General features: G+C 37.9%; 1 long non-coding RNA gene across 1 annotated transcript in view; it reads right to left on the bottom strand.

Annotated features, from left to right (window-relative positions):
• Positions 1 to 6,966: 6,966 nt before the first annotated feature.
• LOC142826772 (uncharacterized) overlaps positions 6,967 to 12,765 on the bottom strand; it is a 44,002-nt gene continuing 38,203 nt past the window's right edge. Inside the window, exons 2-3 of the long non-coding RNA XR_012901007.1 lie at positions 11,487 to 11,575; positions 6,967 to 7,305 (exon numbers count right to left, since the gene is read on the bottom strand). This is a non-coding gene — a long non-coding RNA (uncharacterized LOC142826772). The remainder of the gene's footprint in view (positions 7,306 to 11,486; positions 11,576 to 12,765) is intronic.

Genomic DNA, 12,765 nt, shown 5'->3' with positions numbered 1-12,765 from the left:
TTTGCACCACCTCCCACACCTCAAATTATTGCAACGTCACAGTTTTACACACACTGAGCACCAGAAGGTTTGCTAGCACTGCTTCATTGTCTTTATCTCTTCCTGGAGGCACGTGTAGTAATGTATATATGTTCCACAGTTTTTGTATCACTATTTGTCTATCCCCCCCATTTACATTGCTCTCATTACTGTGATACTCCATGACAGCTGAATTAACTGTGGGAAAGTTACTCTGGAACATGTTAGTGACTTCAGAACTGTGACACTGTTCAGCCATGTTTAACTTTAAGAACTTATATCCCTTTCCATTATCATATTATTTCTATGCCTCACAATCTCCAACAAGTAGTCATGATTTATAACCCTCATAGCTAATTCACCAATTGCATCTATTTTCCCTTTGGGGGAATGGAAATGTATAAGATGATGGTGAGCCTCATCAGGAGTTCCCAGATTATTTTAAATCCCTTTCACTTTGGTTTTAGCCTGGGTGCATCTCGGATACTGTTAGTTCACAATATTTTTCTTGCAGTAGGAAAAGGAAGAGTGTTGAAATAGGCTCTTCTAAATCTGACAAATATCTTGGATAGTAGAGTCCATAAAACTTTATTTGTCTGCCTGCATATTCTAAATATTGAGTTGTTCCTTTTGGGAAATCATTCAGCTGTTCTGATGACTCCATCATGTGGGATCTCATAGGGTCATTTTCTATTATCCTACCTGTTCAACAGGTACGCGAGGTTTACTGCAGAAAGAAAAAAATCAGCATGGGTTGTATGATCATCAAATAGGGCACGGAAACAATTTTTTCTTCTAATCATGTAGAGACAAGCTTAATTCACCCAAAGCAAAAGCAATGACTATGAGTTCAGAAAAGCTTCTTAAATATATAGCTAGGTGGTTTCTATGTTCACTGTAAAATGTCATTTCCCATTCAATATCAATCAAAACCACATCCTGTGGATGTTTCAAAGTCTGGGAGTACTATTATAGTCTAAAATATTCCAGTAGTGACCAAAAAACATTTATTCATATTCTTCATGTTGGATGGCTAATACCATTTGTCTCAAACCTAGAACATTTTATGATCATTCAAATTTTTGGAACTTCTAGGCTGCATTCTCATGAATATAAGATTGTCCCTGATAAACATTTCAAAGCTACATCAGAAACAGAATGTTGCTACCTATTTGTTGAACAGTGTTAACTGCAGACAATATGTTAAATGTGTCTTCCAGGATCCACACTAGCTCTCTGTTCATTTGTTGGAACAATTCAAGGTGCTGACTTTTTTCAAGTTCCATATGGTGAGATACACCTGCTGTTCCTATATAGTGTTGTGGTAGCTGGGATCAGTTGAGGAACATAAATTAATATTTACTGAATTTAACATGTCAGAATATTCTCAGACAGTGATTTTCAACTCTGGGATTAATTTCCCTCATTGTTCTGAGTACATGCAAATTTGTTGACCTTCAGGAAATGCCCTTTTCTCTGCCTTTTTCTCAATGATTGTCAAGGGACAGGGAGTGGATGGCATTTTATGTCGGCAAAGATTTGTTTCTTTTCTGAAAACTGATTTCTACACTAACTTCTACCAGCTAAAAATAATATGGTCCTATATATCTTCAGTTTAATACATGCACATTGAGAATAGATAATTAGGTGCATTTTAAAAATTAAATTAATTGTGTATAGGATTCATAGGAGATAAAAAAAATGTATCACTTTGCAGACGTGATTGATATATATCCTCTATGCTAACATCCATTTTAAACCAGATTTTGAAGCAATGTTGTCAGGAGCACTTATTTCATTTAAACCCTGTCACCAAAAATGCATTGTATGACAGGGGAAAGAAAGGAGACGTTCAGACTAAATAGGACAAAGTGGAAATAAATTAAACACCACATAGATACGGTCTACATGAAATTTATCACCTCCAAAGGTAAAATACACATTTTACTGTATATTAAATCACTAGCGTGTCAATTACAAATTTATACTTTTCCTTATGGACTTAACATTACACATACAACAAAATTATTACCCAAAATGAGGTGAAGTACTCTCTAGGTATGCAAAACTATCTCAAAAAAGAGGAAAAAATAAAACATTGTGTGCATTCATTTTCTATATTACATATTAGACAAGTTCTAATACACATTGTTATTTGGAGGGATTACACAAAAGTACCATACCAGAATAATAAGAAAGCCATCTGAATTGTAAAAAGTTAGAATGTAGTTAAAAGTTTGTTATAAAATTGATTAGATAATTAGCTGGTTATCTCAGTTCTAGAACTGTATATTTTCATAGAGGTGGCATATTAATTAAGAAAAAAGAGAAACAAATCTGCAACACATTTAATAGCGTGGATCGTTTCATCATTCTTGGTAGATCTGATACAGAAATACAATCTGATATTATTGTTACTTTTAAAATTTTACTTTTATTACTCTCACTAACTGAATGTGATTTCAGGACAATTTGACACTATCATTTGGCCTTAAAATACCTCTGAGTAACAATGTATCAAATCATTTATGTTTAAGAGTCACTCATTTGCAAACAGATGAAGACAGGTAACAGGCAATATTGAGAAATAAATATATTTTTCACATTTAAAAAAATAGAAATGCAGGAATCCTCTGCTTTGCTGACGCAATATTGAAGTAGCAGAAGATTCATGCATATAAAATATTTAATTTCTATTTTCATGTGTGTATATGTATGCGCTCACATGTGTGTATATAATACACATTCTGACATACATATGAAAATAGAATATACACACACACACACACACTCTACAGGGCTGCACCCCCTGCTCACTATACTCACCAACTCTCCCCCCCTTTCCCCCTCCCCCCCCCCGTTGGGGTAGGCAGCCCCAGCTCTGTACTCTTCCCCAGCTATTGGAGGAAAGATGGGATAAGGACATGGCATGCTAACTCTGGCTCACTCCCCCGGAGCACTGGGGAGAGGGTAGAGAGGAGGCAGGTGGCTGTCATCCCCCAGGAATTTTTTTTTAATACACACACACACACACACACACACACACACACACGCACGCACAGAAACTTTACAAAGTCTTACATTTGATAAGCTTCATGACCTTATGATAAGCTTTGTGGGTAGTGCATATAAAAATTTAAAAATTAGAGGTACTAAATTCCACTCCCTATCCATTATATTTTAATATCTAGGTTCAGAACACAGAATTATCAATCTTTCAGAAAGTATTGTATAGTGCATAGTCTGAAGCAATATTTATTTTGGACCTAATGGGGAAGTTTTTTTTAATCAAACAATGGTTCATGATCTTATTACTCTTATTAACCTTATCTGAAACATCTGACGTAAATCATCACTGTCTCTTTGATGTGTGGCAACCAAAACCTTTAATTCCTGTATTAACTATAAATGTGTTCCTGTTTCGAGATGAGCAGGACAAGATCAGAAAGAGTCAGGGAGGAGAACCATTTCATTTTTGTTTGTTTTTTTACATGATAGAAAGACCATGAATGAAAGAATCACTCCTGTGCACAGTGTAATTTGCTTGTAAATTAGAGAGGAATTTACAAGCTAGTGGCTAAGGTAGCAATCTAAGGCTTAGGCTATAGTTACACTTGCACTTACTAGACAACATTTTCTCACTCATGGGTGCTTACTCCCCTCCCCTGTGAGCAACAAGATTTTACCACAGCAAGTGCAATTATGAATGCTTTGTTGGCAGGATCTTGCTGACAAAGCAAAATCTGCTCTTCGGAGGTTGAAATATTTTGCTGGAAAAAGTGCTGACAAAAAGCATTAATAAGAACATAAGAATGGCCATACTGGGTCAGACCAATGATCCATCCAGCCCAGTGTCCTGTCTTCCAACAGTGGCCAATGCCAGATGCCCCAGAGGGAGAGAACAGAACAGGTAATTATCAGGTGATCCCTTTCCTGTCATTCATTTCCAGCCTCTTACAAACAGAGGGTAGGGACACCATTCCTATACATCCTAGCTCATAGCCATTGGTGGACCTAACCTCCATGAATTATTATTGTTCTTTTTTGAATCCTGTTAAAGTCCTGGTCTTCGCAACATTCTCTGGCAAGGAGTTCCACAAGTTGACTGTGTGCTGTGTGAAGAAAAACTTCCTTTTGTTTGTTTTAAGACTGCTACCTATTAATTTCACTTGGTAACCCCTAGTTCTTATATTATGGGAACAAATAAATATTTTTTCTTATTCACTTGTTCCACAGTAGTCATTATTTTATATATTTCAATCATAGCCCTCCTTAGTCTCCTCTTTTCTAAGCTGAAAAGTCTCAGTCTCTTTCATTTCTCTTCATATGGGACTTGTTCCAAACCCCTAAAAATTTTTGTTGTCCTTTTCTGAACCTTTTTCAATGCCAATATATCTTTTTTTGAGATGAGGCGACCACATCTGTAGGCAGTATTCAAGATGTGAGCATACCAAGGTTTGATATAAAGGTAATAAGTTATTTTCTGTCTTATTCTCTACCCTTTTTCAATGATTCCAAACATTCTGTTTGCTTTGTTGACTGCCACTGCACATTGAGTAGATGGTTTCAGTAAACTATCTGCAGTGACTCCAAGATATTGCTCTTGAGTAGTTGTAGCCAAATTAGTCCCCATCTTAGTGTATGTATATTTAGGATTATTTTTCCAATGTGCATTTCTTTACATTTATCAACATTAAATTGCATTTGCCCTTTTTTTTTTTTTTTTTTTTTTGCCCAATCACTTAGTTTGGTGAGATCTTTTGGAAGCGCTTCACAGTCTGCTTTGATCTTTACTATCTTGAGCAGTTTAGGATCATCTGCAAATTTTGCCACCTCGCTGTTACCTCTTTATCCAAATTATTTATAAATATGTTGAAAAGGACAACTTTACTTAAAAGCCTTTGGTGAGGGACCTTGTCAAAGGCTTTCTGGAAATCTAAGTACACTATATCCACCAGATTCCCCTTGTCCACATGTTTGTTGACCACCTCAAAGAACGCTAGTAGATTAATAAAGCATGATTTTCCTTTACAGAAACCATGTTGACTTTTCCCCCCAACAAATTATGTCCATCTATGTGTCTGACAATTTTATTCTTTACAATAGTTTCAACTAATTTGCCCAGTACTGACATTAGACTTAATCGGTCTGTAATTACCAGGATCATTCTAGGTCCCTTTTTAAATATTGGTGTCATATTAACTATCTTCCAGTCATTAGGTACAGAAGCCGATTTAAATGATAGGGTGTAAACCATAGTTAATAGTTTCACAATTTCACATTTGAGTTCTTGGGTAAATGCCATCTGGTCCTGGTGATTTGTTACTGTTTATCAATTTGTTCCAAAAACCTCATCTAATGACACATACATGCAGACTTTCAGGAACAGGATTGTGTCGACACAGCTTGGTCGCTAAAAGCTGCTCAGTGTAGCTATGTCTTTAGAAATTCAAAGTCTACAACCTTGTTCCCCCACAGACTTTCTGTGTGACCATGAGCAAGTCATTAAGGATATGTCTGTAGTGCAATTGGGAGGTGTGTCCAGTGTGAACTCATCAACCTAAACAAGAGAGGCACAGCTGAACTAAACAATCCAGAAACTTAATATTTGCATGTTTACCAAACATGTACGGAAACATAAGCATGTACATACTAAAAAAAGTAACATTAAGTCCACAAGGAGCTCTTGGGATTTGTTTTAGATTGTCATGTTACTTACTCTCTCCCCAACCCCAGATCTGGGTGGCCACTCATGCATTCACAGAATAGGGAGTGTTCTGGTTCTTCTGGAATGGTGTGTATATGGTCACACTGCACAAAGGATGCATTTTGAAGCTGGCACACTGATGTACCCAGCTGGTGTAACTTTGCATTCATGGAGTGAGCAGGGTGGGGTGAAGCAGTGCAGTCTTCCACATGCCATCATCCATTCGCTATCAATCAAAACTGCATCCAGTTTTGTCTCAGCACTGGACAAGGGACAAACCAGCCCCAAAAGAGGATTGTCTGGTTTAAAACTGAATGAATGGCCTGTTTGCTTCATAATGAAATGACGTCAGAAAAAATAGCTACAGACAAGGCTCAGATAGTTGTATAGATAATAGTGCATCAGAAAGCTGCCCCCCTCTCAAGTCACTTTATTGGGTTGATATTGTGATATACAAGTACAATCTAGCAGTATCACAAAGCAGGGCTGCAAAAAGGGAAGTTCAGCCTCTAAAAAAAGGCCCTTTGGGTGTCATCAATCCTTCCAAATATTGATTGCCAGAATTATAATATCAGAGAGAATGGGACATGTGGAAGAAGGTTGAATCTGGATACTTTTAACTCAGTTTGAGAATTAACCATATAGAAAAGAATAAATGAATGTTTGCCTAAAGGCAAACCATTTAAAAACATAATATTTATCCCTCAATTTATCAAATGCCCTGTCAAACTCAAGTTGGACCTGCAAATAACAGCATGGAATCTCATAATCCTACACTTCAGGAAATGTATCTCATCTGGATATAGTCTGCTTTGCAAATCTAACCTTGTTGTAAGAAACTTAGTATTAATCGAACTATGAAAGGTACTGTGTTTGTTTTGCAATCAGTAAGGCTCTACACTGGCCACTTTTATACAAATAATTAGCACTTTAGTGAACAAGCTAGATGGATGACTCTAAATATCAGAGTATAATCTCAAGGCATTAGGAGAATCTTTTCAAGAAATGCAAAGCTGAGCAGAGAACGATTAACCTCAGTAGCTCTTTAGTGCTTCAAGGAATTTAATAGCTGCTGAAGTTTCCTTAGTCGATACTAGGAAATCTAAGCACTTGCTTTTCTCGTGATCTATTGCCACTTTAGAAAATGCCTTTGGGTGAAATTCCATTTCAGATTAGTATAGTTTTGAGGTCAAATGTAACAAACTTTCAGCAAATATTTTTATCTTCTCCTACAGCTTTATTCTAGCTTGTCAAAATTGATTACATTAAATTTATTTTTTATTTCTCTTGGCATTCGTATAGCTGTGTCTTCACTAGTTAAACGTCTGATTGATTCTGTTTCTATTGGTGCTTACCATTTGTCACCGAGTCACAGGTCATGCCCACACTTGGTCTGTAGATTCCCCAGAGGAAACTCTCTTCAATATGACAGCCTCTTAGGAGGGTCCACTCCAAAGCAAGAGCCCCATCTCTCTCAGGGGTTAAGCGCCTCTGCCTGTGTGACTGCATTTCTCTGAGCCTTCAGTACACCTATCTCTGCCATGGGTCGACTTGCTCTGGACTCCCTGGGACCTCCATTCCTAAAAGAAATAATGCAGCCCTGTTCTCTAGATCGGAGCAGCTCTCAGCTAGCATAACACAGAAGGGTTTATTGAGGCCTGGCCTCATTCAGCACATCAGACTCTTATATCCCTACGGGGCTCTGCCTGATTTCTCTTTGCACAGTCCAGCAACCTCTTCCCTCCAGTCAAGCCTCCCATATTCCTCTCCAGCAGCTCCTCCCCTCTCCTTTGTCTTCTGGCTAGGTAAACAGGGGCACCAGGGCCCCTCTCTTCTCTGTCTCTCTTCTCCCCTTTTCACCACCTGGCTGAAAACAGCTCTTTAAGTCACCGGGGTCCTATCTCCTTAGCCCATTGTACTTTCACTGTCCAGTACAAGAAGTTAGAACTGGAGTTAAACCTGAATTAAGTATTTTGAGGAAAGTTTGCATGTAGTTACATCATAATGCCCTTTAGGATTTTAAGCCCAGATCCTCAAAGATCATCACTCCGAAAGCCCATGGGAGAAGTCTCATTGATTTCTGTGGGCTTAGAATCATACTCTTAAGTTTCAATGTAGGAAAACACATAAGCCCCAGAGTAGTTGATGGAATTACTAGCATGTTTACTTGCTTCAGGACATTAGGATCCTCTAGTGGGGCACACTCACTCTTGGAGTGTCTCCTGGCATCAGTGCAGGACAGTGCCACTATGTTTGTTCTCGGTGCCTCCTGATGGGTGGCTGCCTGCTTACTTCTGACTAAAGTTCAGCACTTCAGCTAAGCTTCAAAGTTCAGACCCCTTTGAAAATATATTCCCAATTAAATCTGGATACTTCCTTGCGTCCCCTGTGTCCTTTGCTTGTAGCTACTACAACACTATCTCAGGGCTTCCCTTTCAGGGGGTTGCACTGCTCCCACTATCTCTATCTGCTACCCTAACCCTCAGCTTCTCTGCGTCAGAAAGCCCTATCTTGTTTACAGTCTCCCTCTTCAACTGACCTCTTCAGTTTACTTCTTAATGCTTTTGTTCTACCCTCACTGGCTCAGCGCAAATTAGCTACTCACCTTCCCATGTACAAATGATGCTGAACGGAGTGCATTTGCTGTCCTGGGGGTTAAGCCTTATCACAGATCCACACAAGTGTGTTTCAGACTATTACCCATTCCTGGCAGTAGCTCAGTTAGGCATTATGACTGGTTTAGAAACCCAACAGAGTGCAAGGAGAATAAATCAGTGTTTCCAGTCTGACCCTGCACAGGAGTACAAGCTGTTCTGTAGGGGAGGTAGCATGAGCCTGAAGCAAGATCTGAGGACTGAACTATAGTCAGGAAAGTTAGACAGTGTCATGAACAAAAGTGAGGCCATGTGTTAAAGCAGATGCTTGCAATTTCACTGCCTGATACCAGTGTTCCTGCTAAGATTTTCTATCTATGAGTGGAGTGAGTTTTGTCTTGTGTGCCAATATTGAGGTCACGTGGGCTTGCTCGGGTGTGTGCCACTGTGGCACCTACCACGTACTAAAAAATATTTTATATATTTTTAAATGTTATGAAAGAAAGAATACTAAAACAAGGGATAATTAACAAGGTGCATGACTTAAAATAATATGAAATCAAATAAATTAAATTAATTAATACTGAAAATTTTTTAGCAGCCATGTCTGAATGTAACGAATATATAAAAAAGTGTTCAATTAGAAGTTCTCTTCAGTTGCTATGTAATTAATTATCAAATATGGACTCATTGACAGAGATCCACATTCCTTTTTTTTTTTTCCATTTTACCATTTCCCATTTTCTCTGTCTTGGAAATGACTAGAGGAATAATAGACATAAAGAGGCTACGTCTACACTGGCATGATTTTCCGGAAATGCTTTTAACGGAAAAGTTTTCCGTTAAAAGCATTTTCGGAAAAGAGCATCTAGATTGGCAGGACACTTTTCCGCAAAACCACTTTTTGCGGAAAAGCATCCGTGGACAATCTAGACGCACTTTTCCACAAAAAAGCCCCGATCACCATTTTCGCAATCGGGGCTTTTTTGTGGAAAAAAAATCTCTGCTGTCTACACTGGCCCTTTCGCGCACAAGTCTTTCAGAAAAAGACTTTTGCCCGAATGGGAGCAGCATAGTATTTCCGCAAAAGCACTGACAATCTTACATGAGATCGTCAGTGCTTTTGTGGAAATTCAAGTGGCCAGTGTAGACAGCTGGCAAGTTTTTCAGCAAAAGCAGATGATTTTGCGGAAAAACTTGCCAGTCTAGACACAGCCAGAGGGATTTTACTCGGTGATGTAATTTATGCATGGAATGCCCTATTAAAACATATACACCATTAAACTGTTCACTTTCTCTGCTTCCTAGATTTATTATTTGGTTTAAAGAAATTAAGGTTATTTGAAGATGAACATATTCAGGGATAGCTTAGGAGAGAGATAAGGTCACTTCTGCAAACATTAGCAACCACTGTCATCATTTTCCTCCTTGCCATATGTATTCTGGAAAAAATGTTCTGCAGCAGCTAACTGGTATTCAGGAGATAACAATGAGCAAGGTTGATCCAAGTGCACATTGGAAAAATGTAAAGTCCAGAGTGTGACAGTACTGAATCCCAGAAAAGTTGTTTGCTAAAACAAAGACATTTCTTGAGATGAGATGACTGCATCTTGTCCTTCCTCTGTTCCAATACTTCAGATCACATTTATATTATCAAAGTGTTATGCCAACATCAGCTAATTAACCCATGTTTGTGCAGATTTTAAACAAGGCTTAGAGAGCAGGAGGCCAGCATGGGCTGTAACAAACATAGTTCATTGCTACAGGCCACATTTATAGCATAAGGAATTTTATCAGGGGAAACAATGACTCTGAAAAAGAATAGCGGGGTCATTGTAGATGAACATGAGCTCCCAGTGTGGCAATGTGGTCTGGAGGGCTGATATAATACTGAGATGCATAAACAGGAGAATACTGAGTCAGGGAAGATGGTATGTATTACCTCTGTAATTGACAATAGTGTGACTAGCACTGCTCTAGTTTCGGTGAGCACAATTCAGGAAGGTTGTAGAAAAATTGGAGTTCCAAGATGAATCCTAAGAATGATTAAAGTACTGGAAATCATACTCTACAATGAAAGACTCAAGGAGCTGTATCTATTTAGCTCATTGAATGAGAAAATTAAGGGGTGATTTGATCAGAATATAGAAGTATCTACATAGGGGACAGAAAATTTATATTGGTGGCAAACAAAAGTATAACAGGATCCACTGGTTGGAATATTTGGACAAAAATAAAACGGACTCAGACTAAAAATAAGGTGCAACTTTTAACAGTCAGGCTAACCAACACTTGGAACAATGTAAAGGATATGGAAGATTCTCAATCACTGACCATTTTTAATTCAAGATTATACATTTCTCTAAGGATATGCCATAGGTCAAATAGGAATTTGTTCACTATGACATATATTACACATGGGCTGTGTCCACACTGGCAAGTTTTTCAAGGAAAAACTTGCCAGTTGTCTACACTGGCCGCTTGAATTTCCGCAAAAGCACTGACGATCTCACGTAAGATTGTCAGTGCTTTTGCAGAAATACTATGCTGCTCCCGTTCGGGCAAAAGTCTTTTCCCGAAAGACTTTTGCGCAAAATGGCCAGTGTAGACAGCAGAGATTTGTTTTCCGCAAAAAAGCCCCGATCGCAAAAATAGCAATCGGGGCTTTTTTGCGGAAAAGCACGTCTAGATTGGCACTTTTTGCGGAAAAGAGTCCGTGGCCAATCTAGATGCGCTTTTCCGAAAATGCTTTTAACAGAAAACTTTTCCGTTAAAAGCATTTCCGGAAAATCACGCCAGTGTAGACATAGCCATGAGGTCAAACTAGAAGATCACAATAATCCCTAGTGGTTTTATAATCTATTACTATATTTCCCTACCTCACAATGGCATTGTGAGCATAAATATTTTAACACCTGTGAAATAATGGATACCATATAAGTTCAAAGTTAGATACCAATGTTAATGGGAAATGTGAAGCACAGCAATGAAGTAACTTGCCCAAGACCGAACAACACAAGAATAAAATTAAGGACATCAGCCCTGCAGACCTGTGTCTGTTCCGTTGTTCCTGAGGTATTTATTGTACAAAAAGAAGAAAAACAAGCATCACTTTTCCTCCATCATATCTTGAAAACAAGGTGACAGAAGATAGCTAGAGCACGCACCTTTTCTGTCTAGTCCAATAACTGGCATCACCTTCAACTTCTTGTTGACCTACTCTATATCTATTGCTGACTGGCACAATTGCAGCAATCTATGAAGAAATTAAGAAAATACATTTATCATAGTGTTCAAGCAGTTACAGTTTGATTAAAGTCATGTTTATGGTCCTGTTCCCAATTATAAAGTAGAAATAAAATAGCCCACTTTCGTGAAATGCTAGCAGTACTTTGCAGTTCAAAATCTATTGCTTAGTCAGATGTAGTTAGGCATGATGTTGTTCAGAAGTCAATTTTGGCAAGACTGGCAAAATGCCTATAGGAACCAGCAAATAAATCCCATTAATAATCTTTGAAAAGCTTTTACAAAAAGCATTTTTGAGTTCCAAGTCAAGCATTGGTAATTGTTTTCTCTTAGTACTCTGAAATCACCAATTTTAACTACCACTCTGAGATCTGGAGACTAAATATTCTTCTCAATATTATATTGTTAGAGCAAGACCTTGTTAGCATTTCCTTGTTATTACTGTACTCATTTACACAAAAGATTGTCATGGAGATCTGAGAAAAAATAAGGGTACCAATAATGTATGTCTTCAAGACTAATTCATTTTTTGCTTCTCATTTCAAAGAAATGCAAAAATGGTATAAATTCAGTTCAGTACTTTTCAAACATCACCATCAGCATCAACAACAGGTTGGTGGTATGTATAAAATGAATTAGTAGTTTCATCCCAGTTCACAAGGGATACGTTTCCACTTACCAAGTATCATCCCAATCCAAGATTTTTATTAAGTAATAAAAGCAGAGAAATCTAAAGACTGGGGGAAAGGAAGGCTTAGTCCAGTTATTAGGGATTGGAAGATCCAAATAAAAAACCCTGCTGACATATAAGAACACACAGGAAGAGTATATGTCACATAGGTCCAGATCTACAAAGTATGTTCCACTGAAATTAGGAGCTACTTTTGACGATCAAGTTCCCCTTTCTTAAAATGGGGACAACAGTCCTTTTCTACTTCACAGAGATGGATTTGTAGTTTGAAGATTATGAGGTGCTCAGATACTATGACTGCCTTATAAAATATATGAAATGGTCAAGTTAGACTTAATTTTGAGAGGTGATTACACCAAACCATAGGTGAGACATGTTAGTGAAGTACAGTAGAATGGGAATTTGTAGTTTTTATTCTGTGGATAAAAGAAATATTTTATGCTTATCAAATTTCCTTATCACAAACATAAAATGTACCTTGTAAAGGCAAAATAGAGAACATTTTTGGA

The sequence above is a fragment of the Pelodiscus sinensis genome, chromosome 2 (assembly GCF_049634645.1).
Source record: "Pelodiscus sinensis isolate JC-2024 chromosome 2, ASM4963464v1, whole genome shotgun sequence".
Classification (NCBI taxonomy): Eukaryota; Metazoa; Chordata; order Testudines; family Trionychidae; genus Pelodiscus; species Pelodiscus sinensis.
The sequence above is the reverse complement of the archived record's forward strand: the minus strand, read 5'-3'. Positions and strand labels throughout refer to the sequence as shown.